At 50.6% G+C, this 12316-nt stretch overlaps 1 protein-coding gene across 5 annotated transcripts in view; it reads right to left on the minus strand.

Moving 5' to 3' along the window:
- LOC138300566 (uncharacterized) overlaps positions 1–12316 on the minus strand; it is a 960785-nt gene that overhangs the window by 693553 nt on the left and 254916 nt on the right. For 2 of the 5 annotated variants that reach the window (XM_069240146.1, XM_069240153.1), the window contains one exon: positions 11831–11862. The exons of the other annotated variants lie outside the window; for them this stretch is intronic. The gene's annotated coding sequence lies outside the window, so the exon portion shown is untranslated. The remainder of the gene's footprint in view (positions 1–11830; positions 11863–12316) is intronic. 5 annotated transcript variants of the gene reach the window in all.

Raw genomic sequence — 12316 nt, forward strand, 5'->3', positions numbered from 1 at the left:
AACTCTGTTTTCTTTCAATCTAGTTGACAGCAATGGATAACCCTTTAATTAATCCCTCAGTTGGAGTTTGCATAGGTGGGAGTGGCACCTTGTGTCTTCCCTGAAAGCATGCTAGCCTGCTACTACTACTACACACCACCTTAAGATAAGATGCCACCTTGGGAAAACCCTGCTGTAAGAAGACTGAGGTAGGAGCCATCGCTTCATCTATTCAGGTAAGAGAAGAGCTATGGATTGAAATTAACTAATTTACTTAGTAATTAACTTCTATTGAAGAAGATTTTGTTTGTGTGTATCTAGGTTTTTGTAGGGAAAATAGGCAATGGCAGTCACCCCCTGGTGGTCAATATAGTTACAGAGAGCAGCAGTGCAAACGAATAAGTAACTGACATACACTTTTTTTTGAAGATTTAAAAAACAGACTACACTAAAAGGCATGGGCCCTCATTACAACCCTGGCGGTCAGTGTTAAAGCGGCGGTAATACCGCAAACAGGCTGGCGGTAAAAAAATGGGATTACGACCGTGGCAGAAACCACCAACACAGACAGCCACTTTAACACTCCGACCGCCACGGCGGTACAAACAAACAGCACGGCGGACACCACCAACAGACAGGCGGAAGACAATGTACCGCCCACCCTATCACAACACGGCTATCTGCCACCTTTTCCGGGGCGGAACCAACGGCAATAAAAACACGCGGAAACAGTACACAGAAGGGAAAACACTCACCTCTCCACATCCCACGGGGAACCAGGACGCCATGGAGCCAGAACTGCAGATCCTGCCGGCGATGGTCTTCCTCCTCCTGTATCAGGAGTTCCAACGATGGCGGCGACGACCACGGTGAGTACTGCACCTACAACACAGGGGAGGGGGGAGGGAAAAGAGAGTGACACACACACGCATCATGCAACACCCCCACCCCCACCCTCACCCACAACACCATACACACAAATACATGCTGCAACATTACATATACACCCCGCCACCCCCCCTTGAATAATGCAAGGACAAAAGGAAATGATTTGAATGATTGTAATAAAAAAAAAATCCAGCAGTCAAAACTCAAAATCCAGTATATACAATTATGTACACCAACTGCACAAGTCCGGATAGTGCACCAATCATTGTCCGTGGACCAATGGGTCCCAAATGCATGGGCGAGGCCCACACTAGATACCTGACTCCAAACGGAGAGAACACTGGAGAGGCATCACATAGAAAATATACAGGCACCTCAGGGGGAGGGGGAGCGGGGGCACCTCAGCCTGATGAACGCACGACGCCACTGCTCCACGAGGGGGCTCCATGCCCACTGATGTATCCTGGGGAGTGCAAAGCCACAGTCTCCCAAGTCTCTCCAGTGGGTAGTTTGCCCACTGCTTAATCCTGGGGAGTGTAAAGCCACAGTCTCTCGAGTCTCTCCAGTGGGTGGGTTGCCCACTGCTTAATCCTGGGAAGTGCAAAGCCACAGCCTCTCAAGTCTTTACAGTGGGTGGTTTGCCCACTGCTTTATCTTGGGGAGTGCAAAGCCACAGTCTCTCAAGTCATTCTAGTGGGTGGGTTGTCCACTGCTTAATCCTGGGGAGTGCAAAGCCACAGTCTCTCAAGTCTTTACAGTGGGTGGTTTGCCCACTGCATTATCCTGGGGAGTGCAAAGCCACAGTCTCTCAAGTGGATAACAGTCTCCACTGGTTCTGAAGGGGGCTTTGTGCCCAGAGTGCTTCATCCTGCCAAGTACTGAGGTAGTGGATGCCTTTCCCCCCTGAAAGTGATGCTTCATGGAAGCTGCCCAGGCTCCTGGAAATCACCACCAGCCTCGGACGACTGACCACTGGGGATGGCAGCCATGTCTGCGGTGGTGCCACTGGCTCAGGATGTTGCGGGGCCGCTGGCGGTGCTTGCGGCGGTGTCAGTCGCGGTGGTGCTTGCGGCGGGCTCTGTGGTGGCGGTGCTTATGGCGGGGTCTGTGGCGGCGGTGCTGGTTGCGGGCTCTGTGGCAGCGGTGCTTGCGGCGGCCTCTGTGACAGCGGTGCTGGTTGCGGGCTCTGTGGCGGCAGGGCTGGTGGCGGGGTCTGTGACAGCGGTGCTGGCGGTGGGGTCTGTGGCGGCGGTGCTGGTGGCGGGTTCTGTGGTGACGGTGCTGGCGGCAGGGTCTGTGACAGCGGTGTTGGCGGCAGGGTCTGTGGCGGTGCAGGTGGCGGTCTTCTCCGCCGTACAGGTTGGCGTTGACGTGGACAGAAGGTGTGACACTGGTCCCTCAGTCGGTGCCACCATGCCCTCTCCTGACCTGCCCTTCAGTTTCTTGCCCTTCCCCACCTTTGATGGTGGCGCAGCTGTCTTGCCACTATCCCCTTTCGTTTTCCATGACTCCTTGGTGGCAGATGTTTTCTGCTACTCCCTCCGGGATGTGGGCAACTTTTTTAGCTTGGCAGGTGGAGGAATGTCCTTGCCCTCGCTCTGTGGCACACTGGAAGCCCTGATGGTTGGCGCACTCCAATAGCACGCAGTTGCTGGCACCACTGTGGCTGGGGATGTGGTGGCTGAGGTGCTGGTTTGGGACCTGGAAAGCCTGGCCCTAGGGGACGGACGGTGGGGGGAGGTGTAGGGAACAGGTCAATATTAGTGAGGAAAAGTTTTATAGACACACTCGGAAAGGTAGATTGAGGGGGTTTGGGAGTGGAGGAAGAGGTAGTGGTTGTAGGAGGTGTACATCTGCTGAATTTGGGTGAAGGTGCATGGGCCCAAGGCTGTTGTGAGGTGGATGGCTATTGGGTGGGTGTGTGCCTACGTCTGTGTACTTTGGGAGGAGGGCTCACTGACACACTGGGAGAGGACACAGGGGATGTGTGAATGGTAGTGGGGGTAATGAGTGCACGTGAGCGGTGTGTGGTGATGGGCGTGCTGGTGATGGAGGTAGTGGCTGAAGATGTAGTGCATGCAGGTGTGAGTGGAGATGAGACTGGGAGGGAGGAGGGAGACATGGAGGAGGGGGTCACAGTGGAGGCAGTGGATGTTGGTATGTCTGCATGGGTATGATACTTGTGTGAGTGCGTGTGGGATGTGTGGTGCTTATGTTTGCCTGAGCCACTTTTGTGTGTGGAGGTGTGTGCATGCTGGTCTGATGGTGTGCTTGGGATAGGCTGAGGTACCAGGGATTGGGTCTGGGTGGAGGAAGTTGGAGGGGGGAGGCTGGACACAGGGACAATGGCTGCCATCAGTGCTGAGGCCAGAGCCTGAAATGTTCTCTGTTGGGCTGCCTGACCAGAATGAATGCCCTCCAGGTATGCATTTGTTTGTTGCAAATGCCTCTCAACACCCTGAATGGCATTCACAATGGTAGACTGCTCAACAGTGAGGGATCTCAGGAGGTCAATAGCCTCCTCACTGAGGGCAGCAGGGCTGACTGGGGCAGGGTCTGAGGTGCCTGGGGCGAAGGATATGCCCACCCTCCTGGGTGAGCGGGCACAGTACACACGCTGAGGGGCTGCTGGGAGGGCGGTGCTGGTAAGGGGGGTGGCGGCTATACCTGTTGATGCGGGGGGCACAGAGGGGCCCGCCACCGCAAGGGAGCTCCCATCAGAGGAGGAGTCGCTGTCACTGCTGTCACCTCCTGTCCCCGCCGTGGAGCTCCCCTCGCCCTCCGTCCCACTGGTGGCTTCAGACTCCGTTGTTTCGCCCTCCAGGGCCAAGTGGGATGCAGCTCCCTCCTGCTCCAGTGCCACTGCTCCTCCACGTGATGATGTTAATGCACACAAGAACAGGGAGACCACAAAAAGGTGGGAGAAAGATAGAAGAAAGACATGTTCAGTGCATGCAACACCACTACCGTTGGCGGCCACTGCAGGCACAGCAGCCCTCTGCACTACGCCATGCACTTATAGTTCCTAGATTGTTCACATGCCCATGGGGTACAAGGCCTAAGCCCAATTGCTGCACACATGGAAGTCACAGGAGCCTGACTAGGTGTAGATGGCACTAACCACTAGTGGGATTGGGGTTCCACTGAACCTGCCTCACAAGGGACCTGGCCTAGGGGAATCCACTGCCCACCTCCCCCACCCATACACCTTGTAATGCGCGGAGAGTCAGATGAATGTAACTGTACTCACCCCCTTGTGGCTGCTGTGATGCCCTCAAGCGCCCATCCAACTCCGGATACGCCACCGCCAGGATCCGGAATATCAGGGGGGTCATGGTGCGACAGGCACCCCTCCCTCGTTGGGAGGCCATCCCCAGCTGGGCCTCCACCATCTTCTTGCTCCAGCGGTGAAGGTCCTCCCATCTTTTCCAGCAGTGGGTGTTCCGTCTGTGGTGGACCCCCAGGGTCCGGACATCCTTGGCGATGGCACGCCAAATATCCTTCTTCTGGTGGGCGCTGACCTAAAGGAATAGTACAGGGGAAAAGGAAAATCTTTACCCGTCTGGACCGTCATACTCATTGGCCCACGTTCCCACCCTTTCCCTGACGCACATACTCTCACCGTCCGCTCATGCAGGCCTCAGTCCCCTCCTCCCCCATGTATCTTCCATCCACACCACTCCAAACAGGCATTGCCCATGCAGCATTTTCACAGTGTACTCACCTGTTTGTCTGGATTACCGTACAGTTGTGTGTACTGGGGGAGGACCCCATCCACTAGTTTCGCCAACTCCTCCGAAGTGAAGGCAGGGGCCCTTTCCCCAGACACATGAGCCATTGTCGCTTCCAGACTGAGGTCACAGCAGCACTTGCAGTGTAGGTCCTCTCCTGTTGAAGGTCAGGTATCAAGTTAGTGAACAGACATAAAATGGCGGTCACGTCTGTGGCGGTGCGTACCGTCACCGCCGGTGTACATCGTCATTGGCTCCTGGGACCCATAGGGTCCAATGTTAACCAATGCAGGATTGAGCCGCGGTCTTCGACCGCCTACCGCGACGGTGTAGAATGCCAGCGCAGTTACCTCATATCCCCTTGTCCCACCTTACAGGTCAGGCAGCCGCCATTTCAGGGGGCCACATGGCATTAATAATAACTGCGTCACACCTATCTAGGCCTTGAATACACACAGTAACAGGCACATTGCGGATTAATAAATGTGTGCAAATGACATTTTGTGATGCCTCAGTGTTGGCTGACTCTCTGCTCACCGTTCTCCTCCATCCGCTGGGGCAGGTGATGAGATAGCGGCATCCTCCGGTGTACAGACCGCTGGTGGACCTGTCGACAATGGAAGAGAGACACATAATAGTCACCTACAGACTTGATCGTGCAACAATCCATGAACTGTGTGCCCAGTTGGAGCCCGACCTGATGTCAGCTATCCGCCATCCCACAGGGATACCCCCTCTAGAGCAGGTCCTGTCAGTACTCCATTTCCTGGCAAGTGGGTCTTTTCAAACAACAGTGGCCATTGCATCAGGGATGTCCCAGCCAATGTTCTCTAACATGCTGTCCAGAGTGTTGTCTGCCCTGCTGAAACACATGCGCAGCTACATAGTTTTCCCTCAGGTGGAGTCTTTGCCTACAGTGAAAGGTGACTTCTATGCCCTGGGACATATCCCCAACATCATAGGTGCCATTGATGGGACACATGTGGCCTTGGTACTCCCATGCAGGAGTGAACAGGTGTACAGAAACCGGAAGAGCTACCAAGCGATGAATGTGCAGATGGTGTTTGGCCGACCAGTACATCTCCCATGTGAATGCCAAATTTCCTGGCTCAGTGCATGACGCTTACATTCTGAGGAATAGCAGCATTCCTTATGCAATGGGGCAATTCCAGAGGCACCGTGTGTGGCTAATAGGTGAGGACAAGGACCCTATACAGTGTGAATAGTTGTCTGGGTATGGGGTTGTCCCTACGGGTTAGTGTGTGTCTAACAGTTGTCCCTCGACATTTGCAGGCGACTCTGGGTACCCCAACCTGTCATGGCTACTGACCCCAGTGAGAAATCCCAGGACAAGGGCAGAGGAACGCTACAATGAGGCACATGGGCGAACTAGGAGGGTGATCGAACAGACCTTCGGCCTCCTGAAGGCCAGGTTCTGGTGCCTCCATATGACAGGTGGTTCTCTCTACTACTCACCAAAGACAACCTGGCTTTGCGACGACAGGTGCCTTTTCTGCAGGAGGATGGTCCAGCTCGAGGTCTTGTGGCAACTGTGGAGCCTGTGGACAGTAAAGAAGAGGAAGCAGAAGAAGAGGATATCGACAACAGAAACAACGTTATCCAGCAATACTTCCAGTGAGACACAGGTAAGAAGATGTCACTGCCTCACACATCTCATACTATTGTTTAACCTATCATGAGTCTGTCATTTTCACTCTGTGTATGGACCCTGACTTGTCACTTTGCCTTTCCATTTAACAGATGTGGGTCCCACTTTGTGACCTCTGCTATATTTCCTCCAGCCCTACTGCTTTGTTTCATCGGTATGTGGACAAATAAATTGACATTGCTATATTCCATAGTTATTGCAATTACACATTTGTGAAAATACAGGCTGACTCCAGGTTGTTTTGTGATTGATGTGTGTTTATTTCTGTGCAAAAAAGTGGTGGGGGTTGCCAAATGGGCAGGGGTGATGGTGGAGGAATGTCCATGGCACAGTCCAGTCTATTTGTTTCACAGGTGCACTGTCCAAAGGGGCATAGGAAGTGGAGCAAGGGCAGTTGAAGGATGGACAGGGTGACAAAGTGGGACGGAAGGGTGACATTCAGGGGGGTCTCATTTCCTGGCGGGGTTTTGGCAATGTTCTCTGTCTTGTTCCTGGATCTCAGGGACCGTTTGCGGGGTGGCTCTCCATCTGCAGGGGGTGGGGTGCTAGTGTCGTGGTCTGGTGGCGGTGCCTCCTGTCCACTACCGCCGGCGGAGGTGAAGGGTTGTTCATCATCCAGGCTAGTGTCAGGGGCCCCTTGTTGTGCCACAGTGTCCCTCCTGGTGTTGACAAGGTCCTGCAGCACCTCTGCAATGGTGACCAGGGTGGTGTTAATGGACTTCAGTTCCTCCCTGATCCCCAGATAGTGGTCCTCCTACAGCCGCTGGGTCTCCTGAAAGTTGGCCAGTACCGTTGCCATTGTCTCCTGGGAATGATGGTACGCTCCCATGATGTTGGAGAGGGCCTCTTGGAGAGTGGGTTCCCTCGGCCTGTCCTCCACCTGTCGCACAGCAGTCCACCCAGTTCCCCTGTCCCCTGAACCGTGTACCCACTGCCACTGCCCCCAGGTCCCTGATTTTCTTGGGGTGGTGGGTTTGCCTGGGTTCCCTGTAGTGGTGGACACACTGCTGCTTGACGTGTCCTGGGGACAGAGGGATGGGCCCGCTGGGTGGGTGCTGTGGTGGTGTTTCCTGAGGAAGGAGGCTCTGTGGTGGATTGTGCCAGTGTCAGGGGAATCAACTGTCCCGAGGTCCCAGGTGGGCCGGGCTGGTCATATTGATCCAGTTGTGCGGAGCTGCTGTCATCACTGTGGGCCTCTTCTGTGGGGGGACTGGATATGTCTGGAACCTCCTGCCGGTGACGTTGGATAGGGGTCCTGCAGGGGTGTGAAGGCATGATTATTGCATCCGCATGTGCCATTGTGTGCAATGGGTGAGTGACCCTGTACTCCAGTGCTTGCATTCTTTTCTAGGTCCTTGTGTGATATTTGGTTTGGGGTCTGTGTGGGTATCTGTATTGGACATGCTTTGGTGATGGGTGTCCATGCTTTGGTGTTGCATGCAGGGCTTGGTGTTGGGATGGGTGGGTTGTGATAGTGGGACATATGTGAGGTGTTGGAGTGATGGGGGTGAGGGTGAGGGTGGGGGTATGTGTTGGCATGCAGGTAGGGTGGGGGATATAATAGTTAAGAGTTGACTTACCAGAGTCCATTCCTCCTGCTACTCCTGCGAGGCCCTCAGGATGCAGTATTGCCAAGACTTGCTCCTCCCATGTTGTTAGTTGTGGGGGAGGAGGTGGGGGTCCACCGCCAGTCCTCTGTACTGCAATCTGGTATCTGGAGACCACTGAACGCACCTTCCCCCGTAGGTCATTCCACCTCTTGCTGATGTCATCCCTAGTTCTTGGATGCTGTCCCACTGCGTTGACCCTGTCGACGATTCTGCGCCATAGCTCCATCTTCCTAGCAATGGAGGTGTGCTGCACCTGTAATCCGAATAGCTGTGGCTCTACCCGGATGATTTCCTCCACCTTGACCCTGAGTTCCTCCTCAGAGAACCTGGGGTGTTGTTGAGGTGCCATGATGTGGTGTGGGTGATGTGTGAGGTGGTGTGTGTTGCGATGTGTGAGGGGATGTGTTGTGTGTTGTTTGAGGTGCGTGGATGTTGTGTGAGTGATGATGTTGTGTGTCTATGGATGCTAGTGTTGTTTCTGGTGGTGTCTCTCTCTGGCCTTCTTTCGAAATTTTGGTAGTAAGAGTTTGTGTGTGATGTAAGTGTGTGTTTTATATTGGATTGGGTGTGTGAGAGTGGTGTGTGTATGTGTATCAGGTGTGTTTATTTTGAATTGTCCAATGTGGTTGTGTTTTGTAAATGTGTGTGTATTTTGAGCGAGTCGGTGGGTACCGCCAATGGAATACCGCGGTTGAAAGACTGCCGCGTGGATTCGTGGGTCGTGATAGTGTGGGTGTATTCCTGTTGGCGTGATGGTGGAGTTTTTGTTGTCGCCAGTTTATCACTGACCTTTGGTGTGGCGGACTTGTGTGGATGTCTGGATTATGGCAGATTCCGAGCTGTGGTTCGTAATAGCTGTAGTGGAATTCAGCCGCCGCTGCTGTGTGTTGACGGTCTTCTGCACAGCGGTAAGCGGGATATACCGCCAATGTTATAATGAGGGCCATGGTATCTACTATTACTATAGCTACCCCCTTATCTGCAGGTTTTATAGTAATGTCTGGATCCTGGGACAGGGAGCAAATAACTGCTTGTTCGGAGGTTAGATAAATTCTGAAAAGCTGGTAAAGGTTGTAGTTGTTCAACCTCATGTCGTACTGCTTTTTCAAAAGTAAGGACCTCAATGGGTACCTCAGTGGAAGGAGGCATAAAAGAAGATGGATTCCTCAAATTAGTATCTCCTGACATGGTCATTGCTGGATGTTCTTAAAAAAGAAATGCACCGAAATAAAGCAGTCATTTCACAGTTGAGTCGGAAAGAACACTAAAAGACAGGAGTGCAAACTAAAACACCAAAATAACATTTGAGACATAAATGAAGTCAAATAAGTTACCTCCTTTTATTATTTACAAATAGAAAACCCACCCACCCCTCTCCCCAAATAAATCGCCCCATCCCCAACCAAAGTCCAAAGAACGTCCACAACGAAATTCCAGCTCCCTTTCCCATCCTCTCCACTTAAAACAAGTGTCCCTGCCACCAAAACAAAAAATTTAAAAAAGTGTCAAAAGAGGGCATTCTCCACATGGGTCCGGAGATCATAAAGGATTGCCTCAATGTGTGCTACCCAGTGGTCCAAGCATGAGAAGTGTTGTTGGATATGGCACTGTTAATTGCGGTCCGAGCATGTGGGGGACAGGAGTGGTGGGAGGTGGATAGGTTGATGCCAACTGGCGGGAGCCCTGACAGTGCACCTGGTAGGCTGGAGGCACTGGCAGCCGGTCAGAGGAGCCCAGCCCCTCAGGCATGTTGGCAGCTGACTGGGCCTCGTCCTCCTCCTCCTGAAGAGCCACTAGCCACTGATATCCAATGCAGGTAGCCCCCAGCCTCTGCTGCCGCAGCTGGGCTGCTATCTCCTGGAGAGTAGGAGGATGTCCACCAGGAGTAGCTATAGCAAGAAAGAAAAAGGAAAATGACAAATAATAAACACTGCTCTGTGCAAACATTTGTTTTAAAGTAGAGTGGCACAGTAGCAGTACATTGCTGGTCCCCTAGGGCCACTGGAATTTTATGTGGCTGTTTATGAGTCACACAGGTATTTTTGTACCCAAACATGCCTCACTGTAGCTGACAAATGTTAAAAGTGTAAAATTTTAACTGGCATGAATCCATTATAAAAGCCATGAAATATTAATCACTTGCACATAAATGTGACGCATTTTGGGGTGGCTGGGAGAGAACTTCAGAAAGAATAAAGGACTGAAGTACTAGGAGGTAACAGAGTGGGCACTAGGAGGGAAGGGAAACACACCTTGTTTTAAGTTTGCAATCCATTGACACATTTGTAAATGCTGCATTAACTGAAGCAGATGCACACTGCACAATCATTACTACAGTACTGCTGAATTGAACCATGCTAAAGTTACGTCACAGTAATATGGGTGACTAATGGGGAGGGAGGTATGATGATGGGTGGGAGGATACATATCAGCCTTGCTTAACAACTACAGTAAATTAAGGGAGCAGACAGAGTATTAAAATACCCGCCATTTGGAACCAAAGCTTTGATAACCAGGCAAATCAAGAGAAGTAGGTGAACAGACACATCCCTCTTCAGAAGAGCTCCCTTAATTCTTGACCCAAGGAATTGTCCATTCATCTTTTCATTCATTCATCTATTCACCCTTTCATAGCCACCATTTAAGCTTTACACTCTCTTGTCCAGTCTTTCACCATTTCAATCCAACCATCCACTTTCCATCCATACACTCACCTATCCAGTATCAACCCTTTCAACCACCCTTTCACCTATCCATCCATTTACCCATGCGTCATTTGTTATCATTCACCCATCCCCCTGGGCAACCATTTACCCATCCATTCTTCACCCACTGAGGCACTGTTTCATCCCATCATCCATCCTTTCACCCACTTATGCATCTCCTATCACTTACCAATGCCTCCTTTCCTTTCACCCACCCGTACATTCTTTCACTCATATACTACTTCACCCGTTCTTTCTTTTAGCCGTCCATCCTTCATGTGCTTTTCCATCAAGTCATCATTTGTAGCATCCGTTCATTATGAGCTTTTGTCTGCTGATTTGCATAGAGAAGAGGCCATTAAGAACTCAATCCCTCCTGTAGTTGCTATATCAGGGGGTTCAAGAGCAATGCCTTTGCTGTGAGTATACTAGTACTTGTCAATAAGCAAGAGTAATATGACTTGCCAACGTCCGTCCCTGCTGTTGCAGGTTCTACACCGCTGATGCATCCGGTGCATTGGTGCTGCTGCTGGCTCCTACATTGGTGGTTGGTGTGAATAGAGCAAATGTTACACATTTTAAATTTAAACAAAATGCAATCGCAATAGATTATTACAGTACTATCTTCTTCTATCAATCACTTTAGGAGTTGATTAATTATGTTAGAAAAGTCAGATAGTCAAATCAACCATAAACATTTCATAATGGAGGGGCAACGCTAAGTCGCTGAAACACAATAAAGGGGTGGAATATTTTGGTCAATCCAAGAGGACCTAGGGTGAGGACTTGGTTGGCAAATGCAATGGGAATGGACAAAGCAATGAAAACCTTCACAAACATGCGCAGAAAAACTGACTTGGGCATGCAAACGTGTTGGTGGAGTACCTGTCCTAAAAATATGTCCTCTAAGTATTAAAATACCAGTCCGCAAGATATATAAGGGGAGAAGGGAAAGCTTAGCTTAGTAACAAAGGAGAAGAAAGCTACAAATTAGTACAGTCAGGAAAGTAGATGAAAAATAGACAACTGCAGGCATGACAAGAATTTAACAAAGCATATATAGAACGAAAATAAGTACAAAAAAGGGAGACAGGCACAGTAAAAATAAAAGAAAAATTATTCAAAATGAGTCAAGCTGAAGGTTGGGGAAATAATAATAATAATATAACAGGAAGACTTATGGGGGACACCAGATCTACCAGCTTTGGCACTGGTGGTGGCGCTGGCACCTTTGTCTCCTGGACCCACCTTGGACGTTGCTATCTTCTTCCCCTTGGGTGCTGAGGTAAGAAATAAAGAAGGTTAAAAACACAGATTAGTGGTACAGTCAATCTCCCACAAAATATTTTGACAGGCAGAGGCAAATATAGGAACTTTGTACTTTTCTAAATCAGATCACCTATTATGGATGTTACTCGAGTTTCCTAATTCCTACTCGTAAGCCCTGCTCCAAATTTCCTAAACTACATTTATAACTAGGTACCATTACTATTGCATCCATATTGCAATAAATGGTCTTTGCTTCTCAGTCACCTTTGATGGGACAACTTAGTCCCCCTATTTTTTCAATGCATTCTACACATCACATTATGGGACTGCATAAGCTACATAAAAAAATGCCGCAGAGAAAAGAAAGCTAACTCACTGATATTACTTACTACTAATACTGCAATCTTATTCTTAGTGACAGGAGAAGTTTCAGTCTGCGTGGCTTCCTAAACAATCAGTCCACAC

The sequence above is a fragment of the Pleurodeles waltl genome, chromosome 1_2 (genome assembly GCF_031143425.1).
Source record: "Pleurodeles waltl isolate 20211129_DDA chromosome 1_2, aPleWal1.hap1.20221129, whole genome shotgun sequence".
NCBI classification, from domain to species: domain Eukaryota; kingdom Metazoa; phylum Chordata; class Amphibia; order Caudata; family Salamandridae; genus Pleurodeles; species Pleurodeles waltl.